Source organism: Myodes glareolus, chromosome 9 (genome assembly GCF_982192425.1).
Source record: "Myodes glareolus chromosome 9, mMyoGla1.1, whole genome shotgun sequence".
Taxonomy (NCBI): Eukaryota; Metazoa; Chordata; class Mammalia; order Rodentia; family Cricetidae; genus Myodes; species Myodes glareolus.
The window spans coordinates 102,560,781-102,580,608 of record NC_142034.1 but is presented as its reverse complement, the minus strand read 5'-3'; the positions used below and the strand labels follow the sequence as shown (position 1 = coordinate 102,580,608).

The window sequence follows — 19,828 nt, the reverse complement described above, 5'->3', positions numbered from 1 at the left end:
CTCAGACATCTCCTGGATGACATGACTGTGTCCCCTCAGATAAGTAGAAACTATCACATCTATTGTTTATTAATATTTCCATTTCTTATAGTTTAAAATATTTATTATTCTTATTTTATGTGTGCAGTGCTTGTCTGCATGTGTACCATGTGTCTGCAGTACCCTTGGATGCCAGAAGAGGGCATAGGATCTGGAGTTTCAGGCAGTTGTGAGGTCCCTATGTGGATGCTGGGAATTGAACTTAGATCCCCTGCTAAGGCAGCAAGTGCTCTTAACTACTGAGCCATCTCTCCAGCCCACTTCACAGTTTTGCAACTACGCTTTGGGTGAAAATGTTTTGTGGACATGTGATAAATGTTTGCTTTGATGTAACCCATAACTTGGTTGGTGGAGACTTGAAACTGCAACCCAGCTCATCAGGGTGGTCCAAAGGCTAACATGAGGTAGAGGGGGGCTGTGGAGTCTAGAATCAGACTGGGGAACCAATGCCAAGCAGGCTACCATCCTCTAGGGGTCACCTTCCGCCACACTCAAGGATGTGCAGAAGGCAGAGAAGGCTGGTGTGTAGAGCTGGAAGTCAGTCTCCAGTCAGAATTTCTCTCTTCTTAACCAGTTTCCTGAGGCTGCCAGGCGTGAGTGACATTTGATGGCTCTTGAGTTTTCCTCGGGATGGCATTTCTTCCATTCCAAATGCTGAGCTTTTGGCTGCTTTCTGTTTGTTGTTACAAATAGCTGAATGTCTCCCACTCTGTCTTCTCTCTTCATACTAGGTGCTGTGGAGTCGGGTGAGTAAGAAAGGGTGAAACCTTCGAAGTTAAGATTTCAGAAACATACATACACTAGAACAACCCTTGCCTCTAAACCAGGGCACGAAAGAACAACCCCACAACCAGCCAAGTAGATAATCAAATGCAGGCACATTGTGAAGCTCAGAGATATAAAGATGATGGCTGTTTAAATCCCACCATTTACAGATACTTGTTTCCACTTCTGTGCTCTTTCTAGTCCTTCCCCTTACACTGCAGATGCAAAGCACACACATGTCTTCATGTATAGTTGTAGGGGTCTCTGCAAACACCAGGACCATCATAGCAAAGATCTAAGAGGGGCAAGAGAGAAATCTGGCTCAGCACAACTCAGGAGATGGTGTTGGTTCAAACTTCTAGAGTCTGACACCTGGCAGCTTATTTTAGGCATGTTGAAACATAGTACAGTTTGGAAAGATGTTTCCTGATGCAACACAGTCCCGTTTGAACAATGAGGCATAATTTGTGTTGAAGAATATATATATATATATATATATATATATATATATAATTTATATGAAGAAGTATGCTACTTCTTCCATAGAGGTGGGCTCTATAGATATTCTACATATGTTATCCTAAGGGCCTGGGGAGGATCATGTGGGCTGTTATCCACCTCTGGTCTTGGCTGTGGGATCTTGAGGGAGGGAGCTCCTAGTCATACAGCTAGCACACAGGTCACCTAGACTAGCAGCCATCTCCATTTCTGCTTGTGGAAGTTTGGGGGAGCCATTTGTGGCCTGGCCCTACAGATAGTGCAGGGTTCACTGAGGCTACAGATCACCTCCATTCCCAGCCTTCTGAGTGGAAAATAGATTATATACATCTCTTCCTTTGAAGTGACAACCCTGTGTGTTTAACATTCCTGGTTTCCCTGATACTTATCTGTGAGCACAAGGACCTTTGTGCTCCCAATATGTACACAGTTATAGGATTTCCTAGGGAGTTTGTAATTTTCTATGCCAATTTCAAATTACATTACAAACATGCATACATATATCATAATACACACATACATACATACAAGTGTGTGTGTGTGTGTGTGTGTGTGTGTGTGTGTGTGTGTGTGTTGGAGGCCAGAGGGAAGTTTTGGATTCCCTAGACCTGGAGGAGTTACAGGCAGTTGTGAGCCATCTGACATGCATTCTGGGAATGTATTTCAGGTCTTTTGTAAGAGCACAATGTGTTCTTAATGGCTGAACCATCTCTCCAGCCCCCATTCTTTGGTTTCCAGAAAACTTAAAATAGTGGACATTTCATTTTCTTTAGTGATGTTTTGAAGTACCTGTCATCTTACCCATCAGCGCTTGAAACACAAACATTTCTAATTGACTAGATGAAAATGTTATCTTAGGATTTTAATTTGCTTCTCTGGCACCTGCTGTTGCATGCAATTTTGTTTAGTCATAGTTTTTGTATTCCCCGGGTGTTTCATGCTTCAGTCTCTTTGATATTTCCTATTGTGTCAATGGAAAAAACTCAGATAATGCTGGATTCCAATATGAAATACAGTGAAATAATTTCAAGTTTTAAAAAGTATTTTGAGGCTGTCAGGGAGTCTGTGGCTCTCCACTCCCAGTCACCAGGTCTTGCCAAAGTCTTGTTCCTGCATCTACACTGTAAATGGATGTCTTCCCAGCAGAGAGTCATCTGGGACCGGACAGGAGGCCAGATAAGGAGTCATGTCCGAGTGGACCTGAAGGGGGTCTCAGGTCACAGGCTTTGTGGCACGTTGTGGAGATGTGCACCCTCCCTTTCGCTCCTTTCAAAGGCAGTGCACGTGAGAGGGGCCTTCCACATATTCTTTAGTTTTTTGTGTCTATGGTGTAGTCAGGAGGCACTGAGGTGTGTGTGTATGTGTGTGCACACGTGTTTACATACATACAGGTGAATGTGTGTGTGCATATGCACATGCAGGTGAATGTGTGTGTGTGTGCATATGTGCATGCAGGTGAATGTGTGTGTATGATGAAGGTTGATCTTGGGTATCCTCCTCAGTGACTTGCCCTCTTACTTTTTTAGATAATCTCTCACTGAACTTGGAGCTTGCTGATCTGATAGATTACTTGACCAACAGGCTTCAGGGGTCCCCTGTTTCTGTTTTCACAATGCTGAGATTATAAACATATGCCATCATGTCTGGCTATTAGGTGGGTACTGGGGATCTGAACACAGGTCTTTGTGCTTGTGAGACAAGGACTATACTGATTTTCTTTACTTCCACCCCCCCGAAATAAGCTTTAAATAATAGCAGTAGGAGAAACTAGAGGTTGAGGTTACCAACATGAGAAATATAGTACTTGACAGTATGATTATGGGCCAATCAGTGAAGACACTTCCTTTGCCACATACATCCCTGAGGCCATGCTGTGTCAGGTGTGAATCTTCCAGAGTCTCAGTCTGAGGAAACCTGGATCTGGAGGCTGTAGACAGTCACAATAGAAGCCTAAGTGAGTGTTCTGTTAGTTTATTTATTTATCAGTGTTGAGAATCAAATCTCAGTTCTGTGTATGCTAGGCAAGTGCTCTACCACTGGGTCACACTCCAGCCCTTGGTTTTCTGACATTGGATTTTACTGTGTAGACCAGGCTTGCCTTAAAGTTGAGATCCACCTACTTCTGCCTCCTGAATTCTGGGGTGACATATGTGTGCCATTCTGCCAGTGTTCAAACATCTTAATAACCGGTCTGGTGTTGTATGAGGGTGTTATTGAGAGCCCTGTGTCCTTCATGCTGGTGTGTGTGCAGGAGGACAGCCCAGAACAGGACCTATGATGGCCGTCTCCAGATGCTAATGATACCCTGAGATGCTGTTTTAGTTTCTTTTCTGTTGCTGTGTTAAAGTACCCTGACCAAAGCAACTTAAGCAATAAAAGGTTTATGGATTCACAATTTCAGGTTACAATCCACTTCAGGGATGCAGAAACATGAAGCAACTAGTCATATGATGCTCAGTCAAGAGCAGAGAACAGTTAATTGAAGAATGTGTACTAGTCCGTTCCCTCCCTCCCTCCCTCCCTCCCTCCCTCCCTCCCTCCCTCTCCTCCCCTCTCTGAGATAGGGTTTCTCTGTGTATCCTTGGCTGTCCTGGAACTTTCTCTGTAGACCAGGCTGGCCTCTAACTCATAGAGATCTGCCTGCCTCTGCCTCCCAAGTATTTGGATTAAAGGCATGAGCCACCACCACTCTTACACAGTTGAGAGTCTCCTTCCTAGGTAATGGTACCAACCACAGTGAGTGGGTCTTTCCACCTTAAATGAATGTTACTGACACACCCACAACATGATATAGATAGTCCATGATAGAGACTCCATTCTCAGTTGATTCTAGATTGTGTCCTAAAATACATCAACAGAATTGTGCTTCTTCTATCCTTTACCTGCTATACCAGGTGCTTCAACCTTTCTCCTGTGATCTGGTTTACTAGCTGTCTGGGTACCATGCTCCGCACCCCCAACTCTTCATTTCCTAGTGCTGGAGCTCCCCCAGAAGTTCCTGTTTCCATTTTGGTTGAACCAAAGGGCTCTGTTTCAGTCTCTGGTCTAGGGGTTCGATGTGGTCATCTTCACAAGCATAAAGTTGTGTAACTCTCAAAAATACTTCACAGACATTTAAAGTCAGCTTGGGATGTACCCAAATGGGCTTGTGGGCTTGATTTCTTTGTAGCTACCTTCTTTATCTCCATAGAATCAGGACATTCACATCTTGGTGGTGGTTTGTGAAGAATTTCTAATGACAGTTGTTTCTAGGACGGGACGGGGATGCACGTTTCCAGAGTTATCTGAGGGCAGAAGATTGAAATATGTAGGCATTTGTGATTGGGAGGTGCTTCAGAATGAAGAACTGCACTAAGATTTGAACTCCTAGTTGGGCGTGGCCATGCCTGTAATCCCAGCTCTTGGGAGATGTTGGCAAGAGAGATCAGGAATTCAAGGCCACTTTTGGCCACATAAAAAATTTGAAGCCAGGCTAAGGTACAAACAAGAAAGCAACAAAATCAAATAAACAACAACAACAACAACAAAAACCCTAATGAACCAAACATAACCAATAAGATGTAACTTCCAGAATCTTAGAATATGAATGCATTTGCGAGTCTTAGATAGTTATGGTAAAGCCAGGCCATATGCATGGGTTGGTCCATGAGGAAGTTTGTAGATGGAAGTTTCTGTCCTATCCAGTCTCGCAGCCATTTAGTCCCAAAGAAACCCACAGAGGCTTATATTAATTATAAACTGTTTGACATCATAGCTCAGGCTTATTACTAACTAGCTCTTACAACTTAAAATAACCCATAATTCTTATTTATGTTTAGCCACGTGGCTTAGTAACTTTTCTCAGTAAGGCATTCATATCTTAATTCTTCCGTGTATGGCTGGCTGACAACTGTGTCTCTTTTCCTCTTCCCAGAATTCTCCTAGTCTGGCTGCTCTGCCTATACTTCCTGCCTGGCTACTGGCCAATCAACATTTTATTAGACTAATATGAGTGACAAATCTTTACAGAGTACAAGAGCATTATCCTACAGCATATTTCTGGGCCTATACTGAGATGGGTACTGAGGTTGGGAAACATCTTCAATGGTGGGCAGGATATTGAAAAATGGGAAATACCACCACTTAGCTGGATTTCTCTCCCCCCTTTTATTACACCCGGGCTCCTAGTGCATGCAGTGGTGCCCCTCCTTCTCCAATTAACTCTCCTCAAAAATACCCTTATGAACACTGTTGTGATTACTTTTTTATTGCTGTGATAAAATATCATGACCAAGGAAACTTCTAAAACAAAATTTTAAATTGGGGCTCACGGTTCTAGAGGGTTAGAGTCCGGGACCTCATCAAGGTGGGGAGCATGACAGCAGGCAGGCACATGGTGCTGAAGCAGTAGCTGAGAGCTCACATATTGATCCAGGGTCATAACCAGGATGCCTGTGAGACCAAACTCTGAAGGTGTTCTAGTCCTTTGATACCCATGGAGGATCTGAGGACACTCTAGTTCCTTATGTGTTATGTAGCATCTACATGTAAGTTATGTACAACCTCCTACATGTATTAGCTCATCTATGGATGACTTATGTACAACACCCAAACAACCCAAATGGTCTGCATAAATAGTTGCTATACTGTACTGCCTAGGGGATAATGATGAGACAGTCTCCATGTATTTAGTACAGATATGTATTTCTGTGAATATTTTTGACCCACAGTTGGTTAAATCTGTGAATACAGAACCCTTGGATGGGGAGAGCTGACTGAGGTAAACGAGGCCCCACTCCAAGATGTAGAAGATGAAGTTGCTGAAGTGCATTGTTCCTGAGTTCCAGTTTAGGGGTCTCCCGTGCCATCAGGTGTTGATTACTGCCGCTGGTGGAGACACCAGCCAAGGATGTTCATTGCCTGTGGTGGGGGTGGTCATGGAACCTCTCGCTCATCATGCGGCTCAGCTGTCTTCAGAGGAAGTGTAAGCTCATTGGCCACACACTCATTCACTCCAGTGTCTGACTCTGGAAGGCCTTTCCAGCTTCAGTTCCCTGGTGACTCCACTTTGAGATGTGTGCTACCTTGTGCTTCCCAAGGACAGTTCTGGACAGTTCTACTCTTCCACTCTGGAAAGTAGTTCTGTCCCAAAGAGGCTCAGATTTCAAACCTCTCAGGTATTTACAATTCATGGTGGCCTGGTTACTGCATGGACAAATCTTCCCCAGCACAGTGTGTTTGAACTAATGTTTCCCAAGTCTGTTTGGTAACAAAACCCTTTGCCTGTGTGTTCATGTGTTTACACCATACAGAGGCTTTTTTGAATTAATTGGGATGTCTTCCTTAGTTGCTTCTCTCTCTGAATCTGGAGCTCACAGGTTAGTCTAGGCTGCTGGCCTCCCCAGTTTCTCCTTTCCCAGGGCTGGGATTACTGTAAGCTCTGCCACCTGGTCTCTAGCCTGGGTGTGGGGCACTGGCAAAGGTCCTCATGTTCGTACGGCAAGACTTTATGTCACAACTGATGAGTGTACGGTGACGCTGATGTGACATACCACCAAAAGCCCATAAGTTTGAAGATTCCTTCTTGGTGTTGTACCTTCTATAGATCTGGACAAATTTACAATGACATGTTCACCATTATAGTACCACAGAGAATGTTTGCGTCACCATAAAAGTCCTGTGCACTTCATATAGTGTCTCCCTCCTTCCCTTCCTGGCTTCGGTGGGCATTGAGGTTTATAGCATGTCCACAGTTCTCTTTCCCATAACAACATACAGTGAGAATCACAGAGGTCATAGCCTTTACAGAGTGGTTTCTTGTACTTATTAATACACATGCAAGATCCCTTCATGTCTTTGCATGGTTTGATAGCTAATTTGTTTTTAATGCTGGGTAATATTCCAGAGTCTGGATGTACCATCTTTTAAAATATGACAGTTTCGGGACCATTTTCCTGTCAAGAAAGAAAAACGGATCTGACTAGAGGAAGAATGAGCTAATCTGGTAAAGCCATTTACGAACTGAACATCAAACCAAGAAAGATGATGGAACCCAGAGGATGAATAGGGAAGCCAGTGAGAGTCTGGGAGGAAGACTGGCTTGATGGACATACAGATTTCAAAAGAGTCTTTCCTTCTCCATGTGAGTATTGGCATCCATGCACCATGGAGCGCACAGAGAGATCAGAGGACAGCCTCAGATGCTGGCTCTCACTTGCCACTGTTTGAAGCAAGGTCTCTACTTTGTTTTTCACTGTGATCATAAGACCAACTGGCTCATGACCTGCTGAGTATTCTCTTATCCCCACCCTTTATCTCCCATAGGATTTGAAGGCTTACTGATTTGAATGTGACTGTGTCTGACTTTATGTAGGTTCCAGGGACTTGAACTCATGTCTCCGTGCTTGTCCGGCAAACACTTTACCCACTTCTCCATCTCTTTAGCACTTTATAGGGTCTATAATAGTGGAGATAGACAGATTGACACATGACATCCATGGAGCTGAATGATAATTATATCTATGTTAAGTGTTAACTTTGGCAAAACCAAACAATTTCCCTGAGCTTATCCAGCCGGAGAGAACAGACAGCATGAATAAAGAAAGACATGTGGGCGGCCGAGTACAGGGTGCGTATGGGGAGCCATATGTAGATGGTTGTGTTGGAACATGGGGTGTTTTCATTTTAACCCCGACTCTTCTTGATGTGGATGCTAATTTGGGGGTTATGGAAACCGTGTGGGCCACGTTCTTGGCTTTGCCTGGTGTCCTGTTCTGGCCACATGTCTCAGTGTTCTTTTCCTCGGACCGACACTGTGCTGTTGTCTTGGAGGTCTCTGGTGGGGTGAGAGGTGTCTGCGATGGGTTCCCTCTAGCACACGGTGACTCCTCAGGATGGAGGAGAGATTCAGTGTCTCTCTGGGGTGGTTGTGTGCTTGGCAGAAAGATCTGGACGTGGTGCTCTCAGCATTTCTCTTCCTGCTTGTTTGGATGAACCTCTTATAGCATCTGCCTTTGTACTAAGCCTGCAGGGAACCTCAGAATTGTGCTGGAATGCGTCTGAGACCGTTTGCTATCCATACACCATTGTTCCTTATTGCTTTCTGTTTCAGTACCTTGGTGCTGTGTCTTATTACTTTTGTCCAGAAGGTCTCTTTCTACCTAACAAATAATATCAGTCTTTCCTCGCTTTTAAGTCCATATTATTGAGGATAAAGCTGAAACAGAAAGGAGCGTTTGATCTCATAAAATTAAGGAGTTCTGAAGGGGGTAGATGAGGCCCTGTTCAGGCTAGAGAAGCTCAGCTGACTTAGAAATCCAGTTAGGAGATTGGTGGGGTGAATTGTGTTAAAGATTAAAAAGCCCTTTAAATGTAACTTGAATCTTGTATCTGGACCCCTGATGGAAGGAAGGTATTTAATAGATCTTCCAAGATGGCAGCTCGTCTGTAGAGGACTGGCCAAAGCTCTCAAAAGCGTTTATTGAAGTGGCCCTTGCTTCTCCTCAGAAGAAACAAACACATACTCATTTCATCATTGGCTGTTTAGGTTTTAGCTTAACTTTGATTTCTGGGAAGCAGACTTGACTTCCCCAGGGTGGATTTCATTCAGTAAATAATGCTCAACAGATGGGTCAGTATCTCCCATGAGCCTTGGATGCCATAACTCAAAGATCTTGAAGGGGCTTCTAAGTTAACGCATTTGAATGACCTTTGAAAGCTGAAATTAGTAAGCAAGACCAAGATGGTTCAAGGTACTGGATACAGCAATAAAGAAGATCTCTATTACCAGGAAGCGTGTCTTCCAAGTGGGAATGTAGAAAACATGGCGAATAACAAACAAGATAATTTCAGGTAGTGATGTGTACTGAGCTGGGAAACAAAGCAGAGAAAGGTGAGAGGTCAGTACTGGGCTGGGAGGGCTGGAGCTCCTTGGGAGAATGGGTAATAAAGTAGGTGATGGAAGAACCCATGGAGTCTGGGCCTGGCATGGTTAGGGTGACAAGCGTTTGAAGCCTGAGGGGGTAGGCGAAAGAGGACAGCAGGAAGAGAACAGTAGGCAGGTCTACAGGCAGACAAGCAGGGAGAGTGAGGAGACAATACCTGCAAGGAGCAGCAGAAGCCATCTCCCACAAGATCTGTGGCCAAGGAAGACTCTGAATCTTATTCTAGTGGAAAAGGAAGCCATTCCAGGGGTTTGAGCAGAGGATAGGCAAAACTTTACTTACGGTTTAAAGCAATGCCATTGTGATGATGCATTTATAGAAGGGAGTGGGGGAAAGGATGAGGGACACAGAGGAGATGATTTGGAAGTTATAATGGTAATCTAGGCAGGATTGGCCAGCTGGATGTACTGGGAGGTTCTCATGGATGGGGTGAGGACACACACATTTGGGATGTTCTTGGAATGTAGAATGCTCTGAGTTACTGAATGGATGCGAGGAATGAGAGAAGAAGATATTAAGAGTGAAAAAAGAAAGAATGGCTCCTGAGATTTTAGTTTCCTACATTTTTACATCTGGGGATAAATTTGCAGGCTGGTGTGTGGTTGGTCATGTGGTGGCAACCGGGAAGTCAAGAGCTCCAGCTGGAAGTGGACCAAGCTGTAACTCTCAAGGTTGACCTCTAGTATTTCTGCCAGCTCAGCCCCACACCCAAGGGTTCTGTAGCTTTCCAGATAAGGTCAGCTGGCTTGGGCTCGAGTGCTCAAACCCTGGAGCCTGTGGGTGGTATTTCTCACTGAAAACAAATGACGGTGAGCTTTGTTTCTGTTTCCCCTACGGTGCTGAGGATCTAACCAGGGCTTTCCACATGCCAGGCAGACAGGCAACTCTATAGCTCTGTTTCTGAGCAATGGGATACTGACTTCAGAGTGGCCCTGCCTCCTATTGCTCTCTCTGTTCCTCCTGAACCCACGTCTCTCATTAGACCTTCCACAGTGTCAGTGATGGAAACCTGGGCCATTTGTTAGCAGGCTCTTGATACACTCAAATTTTAGGCCATGTGATGGGCCACTATTTCACTATTTCGTGCTTTCCAGGATGCTTGGCAGCATCACTCTTTTTGCACTAGGTTGTGATAACTAGAAATATTCCTAGAACTGTCTAATATTCTCTGGGCACCACGGTTCCCAGCACAGAATTCCCCAGAAGCAGTGTGACCTTCTCATGAGCAGGGCTCTCTGCTCTCTCTGTTCTCTCTGCCTCTTTGGTTGTTAACACTGTGCAAGGTGTACCCTTGGGGACTTGGGAACCATTGTGTTGAGTGAATGGATCACAGATGGACGTCTTTACAAAATTCATTTTTGGTTATCTATTGTTAAAACTGGGCCTCATCCCTGGGTAACCGCATTTGAAAGAGTGAAGGGGTTCAATGTGTTTGATCTTTGGTGGAGCACAGAAATTTGTCCCCACACTTGGGATGTTCCCGTAGTTGTTGACAGGATGTGGCCACGTTTGGCTGTCATTGTTCGTGCAGTTTTTGAACTACGGCGACAGACTATGTGTCTCGCAGATCCCTACTTTCTTCTTCAGGCACTGGAGAATATCGCTGTTACCTAATGACTCCAAGAGCCAGGAAGATGCAACTTTCTCAAGCACAGTCATGAAGATTCTATTTTTCAGGCTAGAGTTGCCCAGAGAGTCCTGGAGCCAGCTCAGCACCTGCCCTTCACCTCTAGATGGAGATTCAGAGTTGAGGGGTCTTTCCCAGTTGGAGCAAGAGTAGTGTTAATAACTCTTCCTGTGAAACAGTCATACCAATTCACACTCCGTGGGGAGCCTTTATCCCACACTGGTTGGAGGGTACCAGTGTGTGAGCTACTCTCAGTGGGCGCTGACATGGCGAGAAAGAGATGACGCACTAACATCCCTCTGTACCGCACCACACAGGACAGCCTCCCACTGGGGATTCTGTGAAATCCCTGGTATGAGTGAGTAAGTGGCTAGTCCTCCCTGTACCCATCTTGTGGCTATCTCCTTTAACCATGTCTCCACTCAGCACTGGGCATGTCCTCTAGCTGCCTGCCAAGGAAGACAGACTTGATAAGGAGCCTTGGGGTCCCCAGCACTGAATAATGTTCTCCCTTTTAGTTTTTATTACTTTACATCTTTATGATTTTTGTCGTATCCTGGTAGCACTTCTTGCAAGGGCTTGCAAACCAAAGCCCATGATCTTATTTAGTATGTAAAGTTTTAGTGGGACAGAATTGCACACATTTGTAAATGTAATTGATGTTTCTGTGGACAGCAGTTGAATTAAGTCATTGCCACAGAGACTGTACGGCTTGCAGAGCCTAAGTTACTTCTTATTTATCCTTAAGGAAAAAGTATACTGACCTTTAACTTACATTATTATTTAGTCAATCTCTTCTTAAGTTGAATTCATTTTAAAATTACTTCATTATTATGAAAATTATTAAGCTTTGAGAAGGGAAAATGCATAAAGGTTCTTTATGTTCCATTATCCAGCTTCACCTTGTGCTAAATCTTCTATTTTGTATTTCATATTACTTTATTTTAACCTTTTAGAGACTGATTCTTACTATGTAACTCAGACTGGCTGCTGAGTGCTGGAATGGAAGGCATGCATTACAATGTCTAGCAATGTTTGTTTGTTTTAAGCAGCATTGTTGATGTCTAATTAATATTCAAAGCTCCACATATTTGATACATTTAGCTTGGTGACTTTGGACTTACCTGTGACACCATAGCCATACTGAGGCGTTCCTCGTTGTCTCCAAACATGTCCTCATGCCTCTTCGTGCTGCCTGAAGGGGCTCCTGTCGTGAGTTTTCAGGGTTCTAACACCCAATAGTGTCATCAGCCGCACACACTGTGTTGTCCAGCCCTTCTTCAGAACTCCCTCATCTTACACGGCTACCCGTCACATCCTCAGCAAACCCTCCTTGCTGCAGAGAAGCAGCTGTGGGAGCCCGTTGTTCTAGTCCCTGCTGCTGCAGGCTCGAGCACTTTTTAAAAGTCTGTGGAATAGTGGCGAATTCAGCTCAGTGGCTGAACACTTATTTAGCAAACACTGATGGTCCTGGGATCACCCTCAGTGCTACAAAATAAGTAAGAAAATTAAACACTAAAAGAAAAAGAATCCCTGTATATTTTACTTCAGAATATGCATTTTCCTTATCCATTCAATTCTTGGTGTGTATATAGTTCCCCCACCATTTTGGCTATTATGAATTCTACTAAAATGAAGCATTTGCACAGCAAAGTAAATAATTGATAGAATAAAAGGCATTCCACGTAAGGGGTGAAAATAATTGCAAATCTATATCTGACAAGGGACTACTATTCAAAATAAATCAGGAAAACACTAGAACTCAGTAGCGAAAGACAAATAGTTCAATTAAAAAATGGTCAAAAGGTATTACATAGAGTGTTCTCCAGGCAAACAGGTCGGCAGCAATACTGTGAGGTTCTGCATTGGAGGCTTGCAAAGGGTCAGCCCATGCCTCTTAGGGTGGTCCTTAGCAAAAAGACAAAAATGGCCAGCAGAGTATCAATCTGGCTTTGATTCCCAGCACTCCCATGGTGGCTCATGACCATCTGTAACTCCAGTTCTAGAAAATCTGACTCTCTGTGGGAACTGCATGCACATGGTACATAAGCATACATGCAGACAAAAACCATAACAATAAATAGATCATAAAAATAGCATATGTTGGCAAGGATGCTAAGGAGCTGGGTCTTTTGTGTGTCAATGAGAGTGTAAATGGTGCAGCGGCCGTGGAAAGGACAGTGTGGAGCTTCTTCTGGAAACAAGGGCTGTCTGAGTCCACAGTTCCTCTTCTGGGTTCACATCGGAAAGAACTGGAATCAGAATCTTGAAGGAATAGCTGTACCTCCAAGTTTATTCGTCATTCATAACAGCCCAAACACAGTCTTGTTTTCTTTATATTCTCTCGTATTGGTATGTTCATGAATGCAATAGTGACATGGATACCTTGGGAGGTAACCAGTTGCTTTCTGATTGTGTTTAAGGTCTACTCGACATAGAGAACTCATACCTACTTCTATAAATCTAAGAACCCATGGTTCAAAGCTCATAGGCACCAGAAGTAAACTTGCTACTATTATTTTGGTAAGTGGTAACTATGTCCATAGGTTCAGACTGTCTTCTAAACACACATTTCTATACCCAGAGATTAGTGTAACTCTCAGTCTGCATCAGAATTTTGTTTGTGCAGTTAATAGACCCTCAACTAACCAAAATACAGAGAATAATTGTCTGCGGCATGCTTAGCAATAAATGGGACATCTGTATCACCCGCCCTGCTGAAAGGCTCAGGGAAAATCACAAAAGAGGCTAGAGGTCAGGAAGGACTAGAGTGAAGCAGAGTCTTCTTGGCACAGCAGGACCCTGCACTCATGAACTCCTGGAAACTGTGATTGTGCAAGGGCAAGCCAGCCAACAGAAAAAAATTCTCCCTTAAGCCAGGCATGGTGGTACATATGTTTACTCAGGAAGCAGAGGCAGCCAGATCTCTATGAATTCGAGGTCATTTTGGCCTAACATAGTGAGTTTCAGGAAAGTTGGGGGCTACTTAGTAAGACCTTATCTCAAAAACAAAATTGCAACAAAAAAATTCTCTCTTGCTACTACTTTCCATATCCTCCTAATTATTTTAATGCAAACATCAGGGATTACATGATTTATTGTGAAACACCAGTAAGTATCTGCAAAGATAAGGGACTCTATGTTATGACTATAAACACAATTTTATTGCCACACTTGAAATAAATAATTTATTAATAGGATCAGCCATCCCCAATGCATCACGATTTGCTTCAAGCAGTAATGATTTAGATATGATACTTATTTGTATTTTTCTCCTATGCAATAGAATAACCATTGATTAGTTATAATCTTAAAAGGAAATTGTGTTCATATACCCTTTAAACCTAGCTTTCACACTATTGATAGACCCAAGTTGGGACACCAGGTTAAGGCGTTTGCACGCTTCCTCTTTGCTTGGCATGATGAGTATTACGGTATTTGTGCTTTCTTCACTCCAGAAGAGTTAGTCAGTGCCTGGAGCAAACAGCAGGAACACAGCCCAAGCATGAAATCTGAAACAACCACAGCTATATAGTCACCTCCATCAGCTCAACGGGATTTACAATACGACTGAGACCAGCAGATATAATTGGGTAAACAGAAAATAGAATTAAGGTAATCTATCCTAAGTGCACCAAATTCCTGTAATGAGTCGCTTTCAGCAGTTGTGGAAACATATAATTACCAAACAAATTACATGTTATTTTTATCTAAGAAGCTAATTAAGTGTTCTGTGTAAATTATTATGTGGTGGCACAAGGATCCGAGTTGTATTAAGTACCTAATTGGAAAAGGGCCGAGACCCGAGAATTTTTCCTGGAAATAGGATTGGAGGAGACGAGAGCTAGTGGATCTGTTAGTGGAGCAGGGAGTTGTGAGAGGGTGGGTGGGATTGGAGAGGGATTGGGCATCTCTGGTTGGTTTTGCTTGAGCTTGGAAGGCCGAGATTAAGTCAGAGTTTAAGTTGGTTCCTTTCGCTAACCTTGAGCGGAACATCTGCCCCATCTGACTCGACTCTAGGTTCTGTCTTCTCCACAAAGGTTACATAACTTCCTGCCTTGGCTTTTATTTCTTGTGACTCAGTAAATCTCCTAGCATCTCCTTGTGAATTGGTGTCCTTTTACACTCTGGAATGTAGGGAAGTGGACATTTGGGGACAGACTCATCTTCCTTCCCATAACTCCAAACAGATAAAACTAAATAAATTTTTCAAAGAAACTTTTAAGTCGAACTAGCTCCACCCAAATATCCCTGTTAAATATCCAGTGTGAACACCTGGCTCTCTGCAGGGCAAAGCAAACCAGAAGGAACACAGTGTATAGATCAGAAGATAACATCAAAATCAGATACTATTAAAGTCCTGGAGTCAATAAGATATTATGTCCATGAAATAATAACAGAATATTTTCATCATTGAAAAGCAGAGAAGAGTTCTTACAAATTTAAAACATGAGTGCACGGATGCAGTGGATGCAGAAATACCCTAGAGTACTTGAAAATTGAGAGAAGAAACTTGAGAGAAGAAACCACAAAGAATTAGGTGGTTATCTAGGCACGGAAGTGCTGGGAGACAAAACCCAGCAGCTCTCTGTGAGGTCAACCTGGTCTACACAGTGAGTTCTAGGCCACCCAGGGCCACCAAGTGAGACCATACCTCAAAGAATGAAAATCTTAAAGTGTTACATGTTAAGAATCATGGAAACAGTAAGATATCATTAGTGGTTTGATGGAACATGTGGGGCAGACATGTCAGCAGACAATAGGGAATCTGAAAAACTCATGTTAACGGATAGGAGTTCTTGAGATCAGGGCCTCATGCTTATGGAATGAGCTATTTTCTCAGCTCCTACAAGCCTAGTTTCTTAAAAATATTCTTTTTGTAAATTCTTTGAGAATTTTACACAATCTATTTGATCATCTATACCTCCTCTAACTCTTCCAAGATCCCCGCAACTTCATACATTGAATCCAAGTTGTTCTTTTCACCTAGTCCTGGGGGTGCGGCCATCCACTGGAGCATGGCTGACCTATCAGGGGTCATACCATTAACAAAAACTGATTCTCCATCTTCCAGTTGCCTTCCACAGCTCCGCAGCCAGGGGTGGCGGCTGGTAAACCCTCCTCTCCCATGCTAGAATGTCAGCCGGCTTGATCTTGTGCAGCAGTCACAGCTGCTCTGAGCTCAGGAGCGCAATAGTCCAGTCACGTTCAGAGGACGCAGTTTTGCTCGTTTTCTCCCTGACCTCTGGCTCCTAAAGTCTTTCTGTCCCCTCTTCAACAGTGCTTCCTGAGCCTTGGGGATTGGTATAGATGTCCCAGTTGAGGTGGAGAAAGCAATGGTTGGCATCCTATGCACTTTGATGAGTTGTTCGCTTCTCTGCCAACCACCACCCACTGTACAAAGAAACTCTGATGAGCTCTGAGGCTGCACTCATCTGCGAGTATCGAGAGTTTAGAGGGCAGTTTGACACTATGTCTATTTGGTAGAATAGTTGTAAGGTAACCCTGGGGCCCCTGAGTTCCCTAACCATGAATTCTTGACAGATGTGCAGAGGCATTTGTTTCCTTCTCTGCAACAAAGAGAAAGTGGTTGGCTATCTCCACAACATTTCTGTCACTGTCGAACCATGGTGGTATCTTGCTGTGCAGGTAATTATTATAGTTCACAAAGTTCACATCCGGGTAAGTCTGTTGGTGACTCCCCTACCTCCCAGCAGCCTACACAGCACCTTCTAGTCCTATGGAAGCTAAGCTTTCTTTTCAGCACTAACTCTGGTTTATTATGGAAAGGAAGAAATCCATAACAAGATATTCCTATTGAGTGTCAGAGGAGGGATTGATTTTTCTCCTAAGTGGGTGGTGGTGGTGAAATTGCCATATTTTCTGTAGTCTATACTGTGGTAGAAAAAAATGCTGAATTGGAGTTATAGGAGAAGGTTTATTGGCCCTGTCTTGCTGTTGGAGAACTGTCTGACCTTCCACAATGCACTGCTTCTTCCTAGCACTGGTATCTCATCTGTGAAATATGGGGAAGAGGCCCTTGGCATCCTTAACTTCCAGAGGTGCTCTGAGAGTGACATGCCATGTTGTGAATGAGCACCGTCAATGTAGCCAGAGTCTGGCTATAGAGCGTGTGACGACAGCCACTGCTAGCCACTGGCAGAGTCTGGCTATAGAAGGCGTGATGGCAGCCACTGGCAGCTGCACAGAGGCAAAGCATGTGACACCCCTGGTGGTCAGGAATTGTCTGTTCTCTGGCTAGATGCAGGCATAGTTGGAAGCTGTTCTCTCTTGTCTTTCAGTTTGGTTCTTTAGTAGATAGGCATCATTTTCATATGAAGCTGTCTCCTCACCTCCACCTCCAGGATGCCCAGGGTCCACCGGAAATGTCATGCCTTCATTTTTGTCCATTTGGTGAGTTTGAAGTAGGGTCTCCTTGCTGTAGCACTGTCAAAAGTTCCAGGCAGGGCCACCAAGATGGCTCAACAGGCAAAGTGCTTGCCATGCCAACCAGATGACCCGAGTTCGATCCCTGGAACCAATGTTAAAGACAGAGCTGACTTCTGAAAAATTGTCCTCTGGCCTCTACAAGGGTACTGTGGCACACTTGTGCCGCCACACTCAAATTTTTGACATAGGCACACACACGTGTACGCTGGCGCACTTGTGCCGTCACACTCAAATTTCTTACATAGGCACACACACAAGGGTACTGTGGCACACTTGTGCCACCACACTCAAATTTTTGACATAGACACACATACTCACACGTTAAATGAACAAATATAAATACAAAACTGTGGCTGGTGAGATGACTTGGGGTAAGGGTGCTTGCAGGTGCTCGAATTTTCTCTGAAACTACAGAGGACAAGAGGTGAATGCCTTGGCTTCCTGAACATTCCAGAAGAAACTTGTTTTGGATTGGATACAACTCTTGCCATTGTCTACCTAGTAAGCTATGCCAGAAACGTTCACCGAGTCAGGGAGGACTCAGAGTCTAGTCCTGGCAGAGATATCTACTAACTCTGTGGTTTGGGTGTTATCTTTTAGGAACTTAATCCCCACATCTATGAAGTAGATTTGGGCTTCAGTTATTCAGGAATCTCCCATCTTTCCTTCCTCAGACACTTTAAAAATTATCTTCTTGCCTTTTCTCCTTATGCTATGCTATGTATCTGTCAGCAAAACAAGACACATTATTAACTAAGTAAAAAAAATGTATTGTATCACAAAACATTAATCAACTTTTAATTATCATTTAGAACTGTCTGTTTAGCAGGACTAGAGTAATTGATGAAGGACTAAATTACATTACATTTCTTCTATCCCAAAGTCAGGAAACTTAGTGCTGATTTAGAATTTGTGGGTTAGTTAAGACAACCTGTTTCAGTGTTGTTTCCATTAGATGTTACAATATATTACACTATAGGTTCCTATTTCTCATCTATTGGATCCCAGAAGTCACAAATGATTATCTATAGATATATTTATTTTGCTTAAGTAGATTATTTTGTAAACAGATATTTATCTTTCATTTTTGGCCATCCAGACCTGAATAATCACACAGAAAGTATATTAGTTTTGACACTGTTTGGCCTGTTAGCTCAAGCTTCTTATTAATTAACTCTTGCATCTTAAATTAACCCATTTCTATTAATTTGTGTATTGCCACAAGACTGTGGCCTACCGGTAAGGTTCCCGTGTGACCTTCTCCTTTGGCAGCTACATAGTGTCTCTCTGACTCTCCCTACTCTCTCTATATATCTCTTCCAACCTAGCTATATTCTGCCCTGCCATAGGCCAAATCAACTTTATTCATTAACCAATAAGAGCAGCGCACGTACAGAAGGACCTCCCACATCATACAACTACAACACAACTCTTGCACTTCAGACTCAGGGGTCACAGGGAAGGAGGGGTGGAAAGAGTCTAAGAGCCAGATGAATAGGGTTTGTTATAAGACTCTGTTCCCTAGAAGTGTCAGAGAGTCTACGCCGTGAAGTCTCATCAGTATGACCGCCGAAATGGGGATGACACCTGTAGATATGCTAACATGGAAGTGGAAATGGTGTGGGGCTTCAGTCTTAGACAAAGAGCTAGAGGCAACTAAGGAATGTTGAAAACAGGAAAAATAGTTCCCAAATTAGCTATCCAGCACCAAATGGTTAAGATCTGAAATCATATACATACAAATAGCATATTGATCAAGCAGGTTGCACTTACATATTTAGGATATATATATATTTATCCACTCCCCTAATTCCATAACCTCCTCCCCTTTTACTCTCTCCCATGATCCTCAAGCTCCCAATTTACTCAGGAAATCTTGTCTTTTTCTACTTCCCATAGATCAGATCCATGTATGTCTCTTAGGGTCCTCTTTGCTGTCTAGGTTTTCTGGGATTGTGAATTGTAGGCTGTTGGCTTTTCTTGATGTCTAAAAGCCACTTATGAGTGAATATATATTAAATTTGTCTTTTTTGGTCTGGTTACCTCCCCCAATATGATGTTTTGTAGATCTAACCATTTGCCCACAAATTTCAAGATGTCATTATTTTTTTTTCTGCTTTGTAGTAATTCATCGTGTACATGTACCATATCTTCTTTATCCATTCTTCAGTTGAGGGGCATTTAGGTTGTTTCCAGGTTGCTTTGTAGTAATTCATCGTGTACATGTACCATATCTTCTTTATCCATTCTTCAGTCGAGGGGCATTTAGGTTGTTTCCAGGTTCTGGCTATTACAAATAATGCTGGTATGAACATAGTTGAACACATGTCCTTGTGGTATGATTGGTATTGCTAGGTCTTGAGGTAGGTTGTTTTCTAATGTCCTGAGAAATTGCCATATTGATTTCCAAAGAGTATGTACCAGTTTGCACTCCCACCAGCAATGCAGAAGTGTTCCCTTTACCCCACAACCTCTCCAGCATAAGTTGTCATCAGTGTTTTTGATTTTGGTCTTTCTTACAGGTATA

The 19,828-nt window shown here is 43.3% G+C and overlaps 1 protein-coding gene across 1 annotated transcript in view; it reads left to right on the top strand.

The window, feature by feature from the left end:
* The window catches only part of Grin2a (glutamate ionotropic receptor NMDA type subunit 2A), a 419,855-nt gene that overhangs the window by 16,823 nt on the left and 383,204 nt on the right, over window positions 1-19,828 (top strand). The window lies entirely within an intron of this gene.